Source organism: Palaemon carinicauda, chromosome 43 (assembly GCF_036898095.1).
Source record: "Palaemon carinicauda isolate YSFRI2023 chromosome 43, ASM3689809v2, whole genome shotgun sequence".
In the NCBI taxonomy this organism is placed as follows: domain Eukaryota; kingdom Metazoa; phylum Arthropoda; class Malacostraca; order Decapoda; family Palaemonidae; genus Palaemon; species Palaemon carinicauda.
In genome coordinates this window covers 20,864,197-20,881,532 of record NC_090767.1, presented here as the reverse complement: position 1 = coordinate 20,881,532, position 17,336 = coordinate 20,864,197, and the positions used below count along the sequence as shown (strand labels likewise).

The window sequence follows — 17,336 nt, the reverse complement described above, 5'->3', positions numbered from 1 at the left end:
AAATGCGAAATGTTTTTTTTTAGAAGGATTTCAATCTAATGTATTATAATATTCTGTAAAAATAGCATTTTTTAAAATGTGGAAAAGTATATTAGTAAGTATTCATTATTTGTTAATAGTTATCTGCATCCAAGAGTCTATAAAACCAGGCCAGAAGGGATTTTTATTCATTAATACTGTTGTGCGAGTTTTAATGCAATGTTTTAATGAGTTGGTGCATTGTAAGCTAAGACTCAATAGTCGTTAGACAATTAGGCTTTGTAATTTTAAAAAGCAACGTTTAAAGTTTAATCAATTTTTCCAATATGTCATTTTTATATTTACCTCCGCCACCAATCTTGGAAGGAGGTTATGTATGGTTGTTTGTTTGTGAACAGCTTCCTGACCACAATTTTAATCGTAGAGTAATGAAACTGGCAGGGATTAACTGTTATGTAAATAGCTGGAAATGATTAAATTTTGAAAGGTCAAGGTCAAAGGTCAAGCAAAATTTCCAATTCACGTAATCAGTCATAAGTTTGGACAGTGTTGTCAGAGAGACTTCAAACTTGGTTCACATTTGTGTGTATTGAAATCCACGCCAATTAATACATGTAAAGTTCAAAGGTCAAGGTCGAGAAATAAGGTGCCGCGGCAGAGGTCTGCACTTTACCGAGTGCTCCTCTTGTTTAAAAAGCAACTCTAAAAGTTATATAAATTTTCATATATGTTGCTTTTATATTTGTATGTATAATTTAATTTTGTAAGTTGGCAAAACTGTCATGTAAACTGAAATAAATTTATTTGTGTATAAAATGTATTTGCCGATTCACTTATGGTTAATATTAGTGATTTTCCGGATTCTTTATATATATTTTTAAATCCAGGTTTAGGTGACACCAATATGACTTATTTTATATCAGTAATAAATCAAAATTGCAATTGATTATATAAGATTTTCAATTTGCAGGTGACCTACGATGCAGGGTGAGTCGAGGACAGAGGCAATGTAGGCGACCTGTAATAAGTCTCCGTTGGGAGAAGGGTCTATTCTCTCTCCGAGCCTCAGCCTTGGGCTCCCCCCAGCGGGATAGCGTACTCCCTGTCCAAACAGTTTCTACACCCTTATAAAGGTTTGTCTCTCGGTTAATAGGTATAGAAAATAACTCGCTGGATCCTTTATATTATTTGATAACTTGTGATATTTCCTCAATCTTAGAGTACAGAAGTCCCCCTTTAGCTTACGAACAAATAGGTTCCAAGAATCTGTCTTATATGTCGATTGTTAAATTTTTATTGTAGAATGAGCTTAACCTAACTCGCATGCCTACAACGTTTAGCTTCAAAAGTCGAGAAATAGGTTTTTAATTTCAAATCAAAATGTCATGTTCATAGCTCTGTCTATCACCAGCGTAACTCAAAAAGTTACATGTGAATTTTTATGAAAATTACGGGATATTTCAGAAATGGGCTGACTTAGAAGTAGTTAGAATTTGGCTGTAATTGGGCCCCGCATTTGTACCTTTGCCATTGAAGTTGGGAGAAGGTTATGTTTTTGTCCCTTTTTGTCCGTTTGTCTGGGAACAACTTTCACGGATCAATTTATATATCGAGACGTTGAATTGATCTAATTTTGAAAGTTCTAGGTCAAAGGTCAAGGTCAGCTAAATTAACCCTAACCTCAACCCCAAGTTCACATTTGGTTTTCACGCACACTTCAAAACGGAAATTGAATTGAGAACCCCAAAATTGCACGAGTTAGGCAGGCACCCTGAGGAGAACTGAACTTAGTAATGATTGGACAGTATTTAGGCTGATTTTGTGTTATTTAATGTAATACATTTGACATAAGATATGTCTTGTAGTTTATTATATAAGTTATTATTACATACATATACCAAGGCACTTCCCCCAATTTGGAGGGTAGCCAACATCAAACAAATGAAACAAAAAAGGGGACGTCGTCTCTCTATGTTCTTCCCAGCCTGACAAGGGACTCAACCGAGTTCGGCTGGTACTGCTAGGGTGCCACAGCCCACCCTCCCACATTATCCACCACAGATAAAGCTTCATAACGCTGAATCCCCTACTGCTGCTACCTCCGCGGTCATCTAAGGCACCGGAGGAAGCAGCAGGGCCTACCGGAACTGCGTCACAATCGCTCGCCATTCATTCCTATCTCTAGCATGCTCTCTTGCCTCTCTCACAGTTATTAATACTTAAAATATATTAAGATACATTTCATGAGTTAAGAACTGACATAGGATTTTAGTGTTTTAGAAAAGCTATACTGTATAAATGTACATTAATAATATGCAGAATATCACTGGCTTATTTAAAACTTCTATTCCAAAGTTTCATTTTAACCAGAGTAATTTTATTTGTAATATATAAAAGATATAAACTTATAGGTTTGAATCTGAAGAACTAATCTTGTCGGCCATTTTGAGAGAGAAGAATAATATACAAAAGTATATTATATTCAAGACTATTTTATATAAATTTCTGTTGTTTTTGTATGGGGAAGAATGGCTAAACTTAAGTGGCCTTTTAATAGTAAACAGTAAAAGGACCTGTATTACTTATTTAAGTACTATCATACTTATTTGAGTTGTTACTTAACGAAGCAAGCTGTTCTTCCTCCTATCAGACCTCTGGTAATTATTTTGAATATTTTATTAACAAAGTCTTGAAACAAAGGCCTGGATCATTTGATGTAACTTTTCGCTTTTATTGCAGAGAATCTTCCACCAGTAATTGATGCAACACTCAATCTTCAGCAAGAAGAATTCAAGAAGGCTTTGCAAGTGCCTGAATGCAGTATAGATCAGTTAGAGGTCTTATTGAAGCCCTCAGTCAACTTCAAGATTCTTTGAAGCTCTGAGGCAATTCCAAGAGTCTTACGAAGCCCTCGGTCAACTCGCCTCACCTCTTCCAAAACAATAAATGTAATCCGTCAGGAAGGTAGATAGTGTGAAAAATATCAGCACCAAAGGTACGGCAAGGTATATGGTAATGTTGCTCTGTAAATCTGAGAGCATTCCAAGATATATGTCCCAGAGAGAGAGAGAGAGAGAAAATCATTTCTCAAAACTGTCTTGTTAATAAATCTGCTCATATTTTTAAATGGTATTGTCATAATATATATTATAGATAAGTCTTGTCTTGGTTACTTTAGATCACTTTATGTGAATCAATATCTCTCTCACAGCTAGTGTGCATTAATACGTAAATTTGAGTTGTACAAGATTCATCAAAACTGTTTTATCAATTAGTAGTGCAGGAACGGTAAGATTAGTTCCATTATTCTTGATATATTGAAGGTTTTTGCATCTTTTGTTAAACTTTTATCCCATTTATTTTGATCGGTTCCCTTTTCTTCGAGGTATTTCTTTGACAGAATTGTCTTGTGTGTTAGTGTCCGCAACCATTTGTATTCGTAACAAAGTCCGTTTGTCTATGAATATATTCACCTAAATTTGCCTTTCTTTTAATGAAGGTTTTTGGAATTGATGTGACATTAGAATTTTTGGTGAATAGGAGAATGTTGAAAACAGTGTTCTTTCCTAGCTACAGCTTGTGTTAGCATTTGAGTTTCCTATGTCTATTAGAGATCGAGTTTGTCCATATAAGCATTTGAGTTTGCTGTGTATTGCTTGTTAAGATATTGGGCAGAATGCAAAATCTTTGAATTCCTTTTGGAAGAAGTGGATTCACATTCGATATGGTTACAAGTTTTGAGGTCAGTCCTGTTCAATCGTTGATTTACTCAGCCACCCGATGAGATACTACCACTAGAGAGTTACGGCATCTTTTGACTGGCCAGACAGTACTACATTGGATCCCTCTCTCTCTGATTACGGTGCATTTTTTCTTTGCCTACCCATACATCGAATAGTCTGGCCTATTATTTACACATTCTGTTCTGTCCTCATACACCTGACAACACTGAGATTACCATGAAATTCTTCGTTTTACACTAATTGTTCAGTGGCCACTTTTTTCTTTGTAAGGGTAGAAGAGATTCTTTAGCAATGGTAAGCAGCTCTTCTAGGAGAATCAACCATTGTTCTCTAATCTTGAGTAGTGCCATAGCCTCTGTACCATGGTCTTTCACTGTCTCTTGCTTAAGGGTACACTCTGGTGCGTTATTCTATCTTATTTCTCTTCCTCTTGTTTTGTTAAATATTTATAGTTTATATAGGAAATATTCATTTTTAATCTTGTTGCTCTAAGAATATTTTATTTTTCTTTGTTTCCTTTCCTCCGGTGCCTTGGAAGACCGCGAAGGTAGGAGCAGTAGGGGATTCATCATTATGAATCTTCACCTGTGGTGGATAACGGGGGAGGGTGGGCTGTGGCACTCTAGCAGTACCAGCTGAACTCGGTTGAGTCCCTTGTCAGGCTGGGAGGAACGTAGAGAGTAGAGGTCCCCTTTTCTGTTTCAGTTGTTCGATGTCGGCTACCCCCAAAATTGGGGAAGTGCCTTGGTATATGTATGTATGTCCTTTCCTCACTGAGCTATTTTCCCTGTTGGGGCCCCTGGGTTTAGCATTCTGCTTTTCCAATTAGCGTTGTAGCTTAGCAGGTAATAATATTAATAACAGTCTTGGGGCTTTTGTCTGACTACCACCTATTTGTATTTGGCTGAAATATATAGGAAAGCAATAATTTGAGACCAGGTTATCCGGCTCCCTCTTGTTTCGTGGTTTTCAGATGAAGCAAGGTACAGGCTCCTGCCTTATAGCAGCTCGTATTGCTACGTCTTCCCGGTGAGGTCAGGTTTGGGGAATCAAATTCTAGAAGCATTTGGTGTTATTGAAAAACTATGGTTATGAATTTTATAATTAATAGATAAGTTTTTGGGAAATCATTGAATTGTTTGGTGTTTCATATGCCATTATGAGAATATTCTTTGAAACAGGTTATTACTATTCAGAGCATATTTACCTGATTCGGACAAGTCTATTAATGTTAACTGCCCTATAATTAAAGATTTCTTGCCTGTCTTTTAGGAGAAATTCAGAGTTGGCCTTTTAAGAAAACCTTGTAAGAACAGTTAATTTGGTTATGAAACTGTTCCACCAAAGTCTTCATGTCTTAAGGCATTGTTAAGTACCTGAAGAAGGATTTAATCATTTGCACGGTAGCTGTTGAAGGAGAGTTGTCTATGTCAAAGAAAGTATTTACATATCGTGGTTTTTTTCATGAAGGTACAAATATTTGTGCCATTTCCTGACTGATTTTTCCATGTTGGCTTATAACAACAATTTGTGTTGTGAATTTGCCTGGCCACCTGTTTGCGTCGCACCATCTCATGCGAAATCATGTGATGGTAAAGTTTCTGTTGTCGAGTAAAAGGTCATTAAACAACAGGAGAATCCAAGCTTGAAGTCGCCTCTGGTATTTTCCTTACATTTAGAAGAAGAAATTCAGTAATCTCTCTTTTTCATACACTTACGATTAAGAGTTTGGAGTTGCATTCTGATTGTTTAATTAAAGAAGAAACTGCATCTCAGTTTCAAGTTTGGAGTCTGCTTCAAACTGACCTGTTGGTGATAGTGTCAAGTCGCCTTTTCAGATTCCAACCAAAGGTGTCCATTGCACCAAAGTTCTTTCCATCGTAAAAGCGCTATCAAAGACCAAGAATTTACGTGAAATATCTACTCTGTTATTGAGTAAAAGATCTGGTTACCTTTTGTGATTGATATACAAGACGGTAGTTTAGTTTTTGTATAAAAATCTTCTGGAGATTGGAGACCGTTTCTTGAATGTTCTCATCTCGTGTTCCAAGTTGTAACTTATGTATGGAGAACCCTTCCGTGTGTTTGGTTGGAAACTTGATTATTATTATTAGCCAAGCTACAACTCCAGTTAGAAAAGCAGGATGCTAGTAGTCCAAGGACTTCAAAAGGGAAAAATAGCCCAGTGAGGAAAGGAAATAAGGAATTAAATAAACTAAGTAAGAAGTAATGTTTCCAATGACATTGTCAGATGTTTTTTTTCATGTCATGGTTCACTTAGTATCAAGGGAGTACTGTAACTCAAGTATACATTTCCAGCAGAATTTATTGGTTAATGAGTGCAGCTCTTAGAGTCTTTGCAAGAGAGAAGACTCCAGTATGAGTTTTTAATCTTCAAAGGACACATTGTCTCCAGGACAAACCTTTAAGAGATATATTTGGGGAAAATTGTAATATTGTTAACTTGGAAAAATTTCTACTGATTATTGGGTTATATCACAAGTTTTAATTCCTTTCATTTATTTAATCTTATTTCACACTTAGATGTTATACCTAAGTGATGTGATTTGTTTTATAGTTTTGAATGATGCCTAAAGGTGCGTGTGTACAGATATGGTTGATTCATTCCTATCATAGTTGAATGGCCTTAGATGCCCTAGTGCTTGGCTTGAGGCCTAAATTCTATCCAATCAAATCGGTTAAATCCTCAGTGGATAGAATTCTTTGAGACAATTGTCTAGTTCTCAAAGATAATTGAGAAGTCCTTCTTTAAAACCTGTAGGTTCTTTTGAACGTGTTATCAAGTCTGGATGTTGGTCATTTCAAGAATTCTGGACTGATTCTGTCTTAATCAGTTTATTTAGGAATGAGAATTGCCTGGGTTTCTTTCCATGACTTTGTGTGGGAGAGAAGAATTCAGAACTTTCAGAAATTCCCCCACCATAAGTAGATAAGTGTTCCCAGAACAGTCTTCTTAGGTGAAGTAAATTCCTATTTGCTCGACTTAATATTCCCCTTACAGATTCATCTTCAAACAGGACGGGACAGATTTTAGAGGTAAAATTAGTTCCTATCTCATTCCGTCTATCAAAAATCCTTTGCAACTTCTAGATTCGAGGGATTTTCTTCAGAATCCACTTTTATGAGGAAGTCTCAAGGTTCTGAATCTGTCTGGTAAAATGGGGAGCTACTCTAGAGATGAATCATCTATCGATAATTGCTCGATTGTAGAGTTGCAAACGCTCAAAAATTGCTTAGTTACTTTGTGTTCAAGGCACCAGTTCTGTCTGGTTATCTAATGAAAGAAAACGGCATTGCTACACACTCTTGACGACATGACGCCTTTGGCAATAAACAGTATTGAGAAATGGGGCCACAAGGTCAAGAAATATTTCCCCAAACTAGAACTTTTGTTTTGATCAAGAGATGGACAATTTTTCCCTCGTTTCATTCTGGGAAATTGATGTCTTATTGGAATTATTAACCGAATGCTTTTCTTGTTCTAAGGGGTGTGTCTGCTTGAGGAGAGTTAAAGTTTATCAGTGGTCGACAAGTTTGCAATTTCAATAAAGTTTCCCTCGTAAGATTTTCAAGATTGAGTGTTTTCACCTTATCAAGTCTGGGGATGTGAATGCAAGTATTGTTCTTATAGAGCCAGTTTGCCCCCCCGTCAGAGTTTGACATATCTGGGACTCGTTAGTGAGGAAACCATTTCTGTTACTCAATTGGAAATCCTCTCAGACAATACAATTTCCACATGGGACTTTTTCAAAACAATGTTTTTCCATTATAGCAGCTAGAAGGACAGGTCTTAACATCAACAGTATACTGTACATGCTTTTCTTAGTTTAAAATTAGAAAGATTTGAAGTATTAAAATCAGTTTAAGAAATTTTTATAGGTTATAAAGAGAGGTTTTTCTCTAGTCAAATTATGGTTGCATTTATTTTGACCTCAGTTTTGCAATAGATTTTGTTAGTGTGATCAGATGTTGCAAGGTCCTTTATTATTGAAAAAACTTCTTCCAAATCCAATTCCATTAAATCAGGGTGTTGTACTAAGGTATTTGAGCTGTTGGTTTGATCCTCTGGATAAAGTTTCCTCAGCGTCTGGTGAAATTGTTTTGTTTAAGCTACAGACAGAAGAATGAGCAAGTCCTTTCTCTACTGTCTCTACAAGCTTATTCCTATTTGGGGATACTATAATGGTTCCTCAATACACTCTTCTTCCATTTCCTTCTGTCCAGTGCATCTTCCTCGCTCAGTCCCAACTCCCTCATGTCTCTCTCCACACTGTTAATCCATCGCAGTTTTGGTCTACCTAAACTTCTCCCACATGGTAGTCCCGCATCCATCATATTATCTTCCTTAACGGATAGTTTTCCTCTCGTTTCTATGTCTCTACCATTACATACATGTTTAATTAAGATTCTATTATTAATACTAGAGTCTAATACTTGAGAGAAAAGGTCTGTTGAGTGAAGAGGTTACCCCAAGCTCTTCTCATTCCTCTCTTGAATGTAGTTTTGAGGAATAACCTTTGAAAACTTTCATTCCAGTTAGAGCATTGAAACTCAAACCAATAAGGTCAAGATATCAAAGATTCTTTCAAAATTCTCTTTTGTATCATATGTAAACTTGCAAAGATCTATTTTTGAAAATTCTCTCGTATTTTAACCTTCGGAAGGCTTACATACAGTAGTAGTGTAAGTCATGGTTAATGTTTTGATGAAAGTTTTCTATCAGAATCAAGTGTGAAGTCTTATATTAGAAGATTAGCTCCTACTTGAAGTTTAACCACAGATTCATACTCTCTAATAGTTATCAAAACAGCAGAGTGGTATTAGCCATCTGTATTTGCTAATCGATAAGCCTCTGTACCATGGTCTTCCACTGTCTTGGGTTAGAGTTCTCTTGCTTGAAGGGACACTAGGGCACAATATTCTTTCTTTAAACTAATTTCCTTTCCTCACTGGGTTATTTTCCCTATTGGAGCCCTTGGTCTTTTACTATCCTTAGCTATGGTAGTAATAATAGAATTATTAGTATCAGCGGAGATTTTAAAGTGGTTGATATTCTTTTTAAGTTTTCTGTGGCACCCTAGCAGTGCCAGCCAAACTCGGTTGAGTCCCTTGTCAGGCTGGGAGGAACATAGAAAGGAGACGTTCCCTTTTATGTTTCATTTGTTTGATGTCGGCTACCCTCCAAAATTTTGGGAAGTTCCTTGGTATATGTATGTAGGTACTAGTTGATAGGTTTAAGGTGGCGAGCTATTCAGGTTGTAGGTCTGCATATGTCTATCAAATTAGGTCTAGACATTTTCTTAGACGTAGTCTGGTTATCTTCTCTTGTCAGTTGCTGTCTTTGTTCAGATAAGATTTGGTTAATACCAAATTTGAGTTAAAACTGAGATTACTTTTGAAAATATTTTTATATATTAGGTTTATGTTAAACTTACCAGAGCAATTTAGTATTCAATGCATGACTTCCATGAAGGGTCATTAAAATGAACCTAATTATTAAACTGAAATTATTTCAATACTTTCTTGGTATTCATGTAAGTTTATACCCAGATCTCTCTCATAGGGGCTATGACTTCTCTACAATTCCTTTGGGAAGAATAAGGACACAGCTTCCCCAATCAGGCCATTTACCTGTACCATCTTTCTGTGGGAACAGTTTGCAAATACTTTATCTTTGTGAAATATATTCTTTGTATCTTATTTTGGCAAAGGTCTTCATTTATAGTTGAATAACACATGAATCGCAAATAAGTATTTCAAGTTAATTCAGTTTAGATTTTAATATATATTTCAAAAGAATGAATATTTTCCTGCATAGAACTGGGTCCTCGGTTGAAAGAATTCAGTCTTGTGTTTTCTTGTTCTCTTCCATATTTGGGTTTAAGACCTTGACTTCCTAAGATGCAGAAGTTAATGTTTGTTAAGCAAAGAGTATTCAGTTCGCAGACCCTACTTGATATGAATCCAATCTTGGCTGCCGTTCATGGTTTTGCATTTTCTGTCCATCCTCTTCTAGCTTTGACTTCACAGTTTAACTGAAAGATTTTCCCCAGCTGTGCTCTGTTGGCAAATGGTCTCCCAGCACCCAACACCTTTCTTATATAGCCCAAGTTCAAGATATGTATAGGTATTGTTGAATCGGTCACCATTTAGTGTCTCGGTTTTTGTAAGACTTAAAAAAAAAGGTTATTTTTTGTAACTGTTTGACCCCTTCCTTAGGTAGATCTCTTTAGAGTTTCACTATTCTCAATGTTCTGTCTGGTTTCTTGGTAACAAGATCTCATATTTCCTGAACTTATGACTTCTGTATATTACTGTAGCACAAAAGACGATGGCACAATGATTGTGAATCATCTTGAGTGTCTTATTTCTTGGCTTTTTATTGTACTTCATCTCGTTTGTTTATTGTCTTTGAGTAGGTGAAAATCTTGAGAGATATTTGGACTTGAGAAGTGACTCTAACTATATATTTAAACTATAATAGTAACTTAGTATTTGGTCTTTTATTATGATCAAAATATGTGAAAATTGTAAATTTCCATCTTGCAGTGTAGAACTTATAGTTTTGGTCAGGGTAGTTAAACTTATCAGTATAAAAAAACTTTTAACCTCCACAGCTATTGCCAGAAATATGCATATTTCTGTCCTATCTATTTCAAGTAATACTTGGAGAGATTTTGATAGATACCATATGTTTTGTACAGGTTAATCCAAGCAACTAATAATTTGAACGCTGTTGAATATGAGGACGTAAAAAAGGTTTTAGCGTTAGCAAAACTTTGCAGGTTGTAAAGATGATGTATAGTCTGGCCTATTCTTTCCACATTCTCCTCTGTTCTCGTACACCTGACAACACTGAAATTACCAAACAATTCTTCATTACTCAAAGGGGTTAACTTCTGCACTGTAATTGTTCAGTGGCTACTTTCATCTTCGTAAGGGTAGAAGAGAGACTTCAGCTATGGTAAGCATCTCTCTCTCTCTCTCTCTCTCTCTCTCTCTCTCTCTCTCTCTCTCTCTCTCTCTCTCTCTCTCTCTCTCTCTCTCTCTCTCTCAAGGGGTTAACTACTGCATTGTAATTGTTCAGTGGCTACTTTCCTCTTCGTAAGGGTAGAAGAGAGACTGAGGCTATGGTAAGCATATCTCTCTCTCTCTCTCTCTCTCTCTCTCTCTCTCTCTCTCTCTCTCTCTCTCTCTCTCTCTCAAGGGGTTAACTACTGTATTGTAATTGTTCAGTGGCTACTTTCCTTTTGATTATGGTAGAGGAGAGACACACTCTCACTCTCTCTCTCTCTCTCTCTCTCTCTCTCTCTCTCTCTCTCTCTCTCTCTCTCTCTCTCTCTCTCTCTCTCAAGGGGTTAACTACTGTATTGTAATTGTTCAGTGGCTACTTTCCTTTTGATTATGGTAGAGGAGAGACACACTCTCTCTCTCTCTCTCTCTCTCTCTCTCTCTCTCTCTCTCTCTCTCTCTCTCTCTCTCTCTCTCTCTCTCTCTCTCTCTCTCTCTCTCTCTCTCTCTCATTGAGAAATTAGCTGTGAGATATATTAATTTTTAATAGAAAATTACTTTAAAATCATTTTTTTAAATAATTACAAACTAGTCATTTGACAATTTTCAATATCATATGATAAATTATAGATAAAATTGCATTTTGAAACTAGAAAATAAGAATGACTAACATGTTATTTGACTATTTTAAGTAGACTGTAGAGTCAATCCTTTAAAATTTTTGAAAATATTAGTTAAAAAACACATTAATATTACATCTCTGCTTTTATTTAGCAGGAAAATTTCCAATATACTTTTTTTAGTCTTCTGTTTTCCAAATTTGGTTCCTATTTCCAAAGTAATTTTTCTCATAAGTTATAATTTCCTCATCTTAAAAACCTCTTTTAAAACATTCTGGTTTACAAGTTCCTTATTCCGTCTGGACTTCAAGTTGTTGGTAACTTCAAGTTTGAATTCATCTTCATCATCATCTCCTCCTACGCCTGTTAGATTTCGCCAGCCGTCTCTATCTTGAGCTTTTAAATCAATACTTCTCCATTCATCATCTCCTACATGCTTCATAGCCCTCATCTATGTAGGCCTGGGTCTTCCAACTCTTCTAAGTGCCTCGTGGAGCCCAGCTGAACATTTGGTGAACTAATCTCTCTTTTGGAGTGCGAAGAGCATACCCAAACCATCTCCATCTACCCCTCGCCATGATCTCATCCACATATGGCACTCTAGTAATCTCTCTTATAGTCTCATTTCTAATCCTGTCCTGCCATTTCACTCCCAATATCCTTCTGAGAGCTTTGTTCTCAAATCTACTAAATCTATTGGAGATTGTTCCATTGTCATACCATGACTTTTGTCCATGTAATAATGATAGTAATATATTCTAAATAAGTTTGAGTTAAAATATTCTAAATAACTTGATATTTAGTAAAATACATTACCAAGGTTTGTTAGTTAAAGTAATTACAGAAGTATCATAGAAAATTGTGGTCAAACTTAATTTCAATTGGTTTTGTAGCTTCTAAATTTACCCTTTTGTAAGCGCAAACATTGTAGAGGTTTAAGGAAAGAACGGCCAGTAATTTGAGCTCTGGAAGCATTTTAAATGTTATATATACCGTCTGAGCAAAGGTCTGGCTGTGAATTTAGCCTTCTGGAAGGATACACATCCCATGAAATTCAACTTTCAGAATATATTAAAGATGTTCCGTTGATTATTATTATTATTATTACTAGCCAAGCTACAACCCTAGATGGAAAAGCAAGATGCTATAAGCCCAAGGGCTCCAATAGGGAAAAATAGCCCTGTGAGGAAAGGAAATAAGGAAATAAATAAATGATTGATTTGCTTAAAAGATCTGTTAAGTGGAAACTGCTTATAATTGTTTCACGAGATATTTTGTTTATTAAATTGTTTGTCATAATTTGTACAAATTTGAATATATTTCACTGGACTGATAATGTATGTAAACATAGGAATTGAATATTTAATTGGAGATTTTAATAACAATGTAGATCAAGGTTAAAAAGAATTTCATATTTGTAAAGTAACAGTTCTTTTAAACAAGTAATTTTTTTATCAAATCTTGTCTTTGGACAACTAAGCCAGTGAGGAATTAATATCTTGAGTCTTGGACAACTAAGTCAGTGAGATATAGCAGAGACAGACAAGTCCAGAAAGGTTGTCCATTTTAACCAAATTTTTAAATATTAAATTTGTCACTTTCATCAAATTGAAAAAATTATAGTATTTTCTAAATAATTTCACTTTGCAACTTTATATTAATATTTTTCCTTTTGATGTAAAATCTTTGGTTTTCAACCACAAATTTATCTTAATATTCATAATTTTCATTGAAATAATTTCTTGGTGTTTGAGTAACTAATTTATTATATTGTTGCAAGGAATCAAATTATATATACTCAAAATATGATGTTGCATTAATTTTTAATTTCACAAAATTGTAATTTGAAATTATAATTTAATATGATTTTCCATTATTAAAGTATTAAATATTAATGGTTTTATGTTCATAAAAATGTATTTTTGTAACATATTTAAATATTCCTGGATTGTGATGAATATACCATATCATTTTGAGGAGGACTGTCGTCATTTTGGTCGAGTGTTGGTCACTAGTAAGTGGTTTAACATCTCGGAGGCATTTTATAAATGCACTACTGTATAATACAACAGCTGTATAGATGTGAGAGGTACTGTATTACTGATATGAACCTATACATCTCCTCCTGCTTGTTCTCTTTAAGCTATAACAATGTTTCCGACATTGTTACAAATTAAAGAAAAACAGAAGGAAATGTTTAGTATGATATATCATTAATACAGTTCCTCTGTAAGCTATACAACTATTATACAGTAGTGTATTTCTCAAACGACTTGGAGAATTGAATTCACTTACGAGTGTCCAACAATCGACCTAAATGACGACAGTACTCCTCAAAATGATGTGGTATATTTAAAACAATACAGGAACATTTAAACTCGAATTACAAAATACATTTTTTATGAACTTACATCATGATTCATTTAAGATATATTTTGGGTTAATATTTTATGCCTTTTACTTGCATAATAATGCATCATGATGTACGGAAAATATTACTATGTAAAAATATGTAATCAAAACAAGGACTAATAAAATACATGAGTTCAAGATATACTTTTATTTAATCAAAGTACAAAAATAAAAAAATATATTTTTTAAAATTTTATTTTTTCATATACATTAGTGTCCCCCCCAAAATAGGGGCTGACCTCACGGAACTGCTTTGCAGGCACTTGGCGACCTTCCCTTGGTGCCCTGCAGGTCAGAGAATCCGTACAGGAGGCAGACGATGCTGGAATAACTACCGAGACTATTGTGTCGTGTGCCTTTTATCTGAATGGGAAATTGAGTACCTGGCAACTGCCTTGGTTAATGGGAGAATTGCCACTAAGAGGTCTTCCATTTTTGGTTAAAGTGAAATTGGTTTTCTCAAAGTTAGTAAGAAGTTTATTATAACTTGAGATGAAACTGCCATATTTTATCCTTATTATAAAGTCCTTAGATGTAATTCTTAAAGGTGATTTAAAATGTCATAATGAAAGAGGTAATCTTGAACCAGAATTAGTTGGGAAAATTATAAAGTCACATTTATAGTTTGGTTAACCGACTGATTTTCAAATGTTCCATTTAATAAACAAGCAAAATTGCTTTATAAAATCATGACAAGATATTAAATTTAAATATTTTCTTTACACATTCAAAGCTAAAGACCATCTTTAACAAAGCAATTTCATATTCCTTTAAAAAAAATCAAACTTGATTCCATTTTACATCTCGGTCAGATGGAATACTGTCGGCAGAAAGTATGTTTACACAAGATGAGTATCCGTGTACCTATACCATGTGATCGGAAGGTGTACTCTCTATAAGACACTTGGGGTGTCATTTCAGTTTTGTTGTATATTCTAATTTCTGTAATGCAATATCATAGAAAATAAGTCCAGTTTAAGAATATAGAATATTAAAAAAAGCATTAGAATTGGCCATAAGTTGCACATTCCTTTCATATAAAAAATAATTGTATAAATAATAAATTCCAATTAAAATTTAATTCACCAAACTAAGAATATATTACAAAGGTGACTTCAATCATCAAACATTTATTTCATGTATTTACAAATAAATATTTTGATTACAAAGAAATTCTTTAATTATTTCACTACTTTTCATGAAACGTATCAGTTTAGTTCGTCCTGAATAAAAAATACTTAGTATGTGCTTAATCAAACGATTGAATAGTGAAATGAAGTATTTATTCAATTGAATTACACAATAGTTAACCTGAATTCTACATTATTCATATCATAGCATCAGAAGAAATATGAAAAACTGAAAAATGTGAATGAATCTTCATTAATGATCAGATGTTTATAATTTACTTAAATGTAACGAGTCGCCAACGAACGCACGAGTCTTCGTTTCGAGCACATTTTATTAAACCAGGTTTCGAAAACTTCCGAGAAAGCAGCAAAGACCAAACAAACGTCCGATAAACACCGTTTACACGCGATGCTTCTCTGATGGGCGAAAGACTTTGGAAAAGGGGGTGACATCCGTCCGGGGTACTGCCCCGACGTCCGCTAAACTCACCCCAGCGAGACGCCGGATCGAACTAGCGTTGCATTCCCCCGAACAGACGAGATAGCACAGGCAGCGTGCTCGCCCAGGCAAGGCTACGAGAGACGTGTCTATGGTACTAAGGTGACCTTAAATACCATAAGACACCAGTCGGATACCTTCCTGGGCGGGCAAATTACTGCCTGACCTTTACGTAATATCAAACTATCTGTACATAATAAAGTTATTTCCTGCTTGTTCTGTTAACCAAAAGGCGAGATTTATTTATAATGTCCCTTTCCAATTATGCGGTTTTAACAAATGGCCGTCTGAAATCTCTGATTGTCCTTAATATTGTATCGGTTTGAATATCTTCACAATGATCTTCATTTCAACTGGCTGACACAGCGGCAAATTCCAAACAAGGAGGAGGACAAATTTCAAGACAAAATCCTCTATCTGTGCGAGTAAACTTTCTAGGAAAGAAGCAAATCATCCACTATTTCTACAATATTCATAAAACTTCATTAAACAAAGAAAAGCAAAGAAACTGAATAGCTTTTTCATGCCAGGGAGTGTATGAATATAGTATGAATAAATGCATACTTTATTCAGGGCACAAACAGACAATAAACCTGAGAGAGAGAGAGGTCAAATCAGATTAGATTCTCAGGCATAAAGGAATGCTAATAACTGAAAGATCTGACTTCAAAGTTAACGTTAATTTTATGGGCTGATTAAGAGGAGTCTAAGTGTCACCCTTGACAGAACCTAATGAAGATATAGAAGATGCATGGAGAAGAAATAGGGGACCAGCTGCTTCACAGTACATCACTTCATACAAGCAAAACAATAGTTGTGTACTACAAACTTATCATGCAGAACAAGCAAGGAAACAGACTCACAAGCGACAAAAGACAAAAGACAAGCACTTGCTATAAAGCCTGCACTGACCGATTTGACAAACGACAACGTCAAACGATTCAAAGCAAGCAAATGACTATGCGATGGTAGAGACGGACAAGAAAGCGTTTTTGAATTAAAAGCTGAACATAGAGACGACTGGCAAAATCTGACCGAGGCCCTTTACGTCAATAGGCGTAGGAGGAGATGATGATTGATGGCCACCATTCTAAAACCTTGTTCACTATGAAAATAGCTTCACTGTACTCTTGCAAACAAGAGACAGTGATAGGTTCCTCTTGGCAAATGTAGAACATCAACAAAAGTTATCAATATTATCACCAACCCTACAATGGTGATCAACGTCCTGTTGCACCAGTCTCGTTTCTTTCTATTTTACGGGAAACTGGATGGCTATAGACAATTTCGCCAACCCACAATTGAATTAGTAATCACCAGAACAATGGAGAAATGATTTATCAACAATTTGCAACCGAACAAATACTATATTTACGGAAGTGAAAATAAATAGCATATTCACAGAAAACAAAGTAAACAGCATAATTTTGGAATAGCCAACATGCCTTATCCACTGCACAAACACAAAAATGTTTTTTCAAGGCACAAACACCAATCACCCAAGCTGACAAAAAAGGTTAAAGCAGACTTTATTCTCTGGTATACACAAATACCAAGAATTGAAGAACCTGACTGCAAGTAATGCAGCAGTTAACATCACAGTCAACCTTATTAGCAGGACTGAATAGAAGGTCTTCTTCATCATTTACAAGGAAGACAAAAGTTTAACCTGTATGGAAGCAAATAAAGAGCTAAAGATCAAATGGGGTGAGAAAGAACTGGACAATCACACCTACCCAGTCTTCTTAGGCGTCACCCTTGACAGAACGCTCTCCTTTCAAGAGCACACAAACAATAGCAAACATAAAGTAGCAACTAGGAACAGCCTCCTCAGCCAACTAGCCAACACCAGCTACAGAAGAACAAACCCTGAGACTCTGAGACAAAAAGCCCTGCCACTCTGTTACTCTACTGTGGAGTA

General features: G+C 35.4%; 2 protein-coding genes across 47 annotated transcripts in view; one reads left to right on the top strand and one right to left on the bottom strand.

Annotated features, from left to right (window-relative positions):
• LOC137633422 (putative leucine-rich repeat-containing protein DDB_G0290503) overlaps nucleotides 1-17,336 on the bottom strand; it is a 549,442-nt gene that overhangs the window by 254,955 nt on the left and 277,151 nt on the right. The window lies entirely within an intron of this gene.
• Nucleotides 1-17,336, top strand: part of LOC137633435 (splicing regulatory glutamine/lysine-rich protein 1-like) — a 408,786-nt gene that overhangs the window by 287,611 nt on the left and 103,839 nt on the right. For 2 of the 3 annotated variants that reach the window (XM_068365730.1, XM_068365732.1), the window contains exons 6-7: nucleotides 950-1,112; nucleotides 2,719-10,941. The gene's annotated coding sequence lies outside the window, so the exon portion shown is untranslated. Of the gene's footprint in view, nucleotides 1-949; nucleotides 1,113-2,718; nucleotides 10,942-17,336 lie in introns of those variants that run through there. The other variant, XM_068365729.1, reaches the window with a different exon arrangement.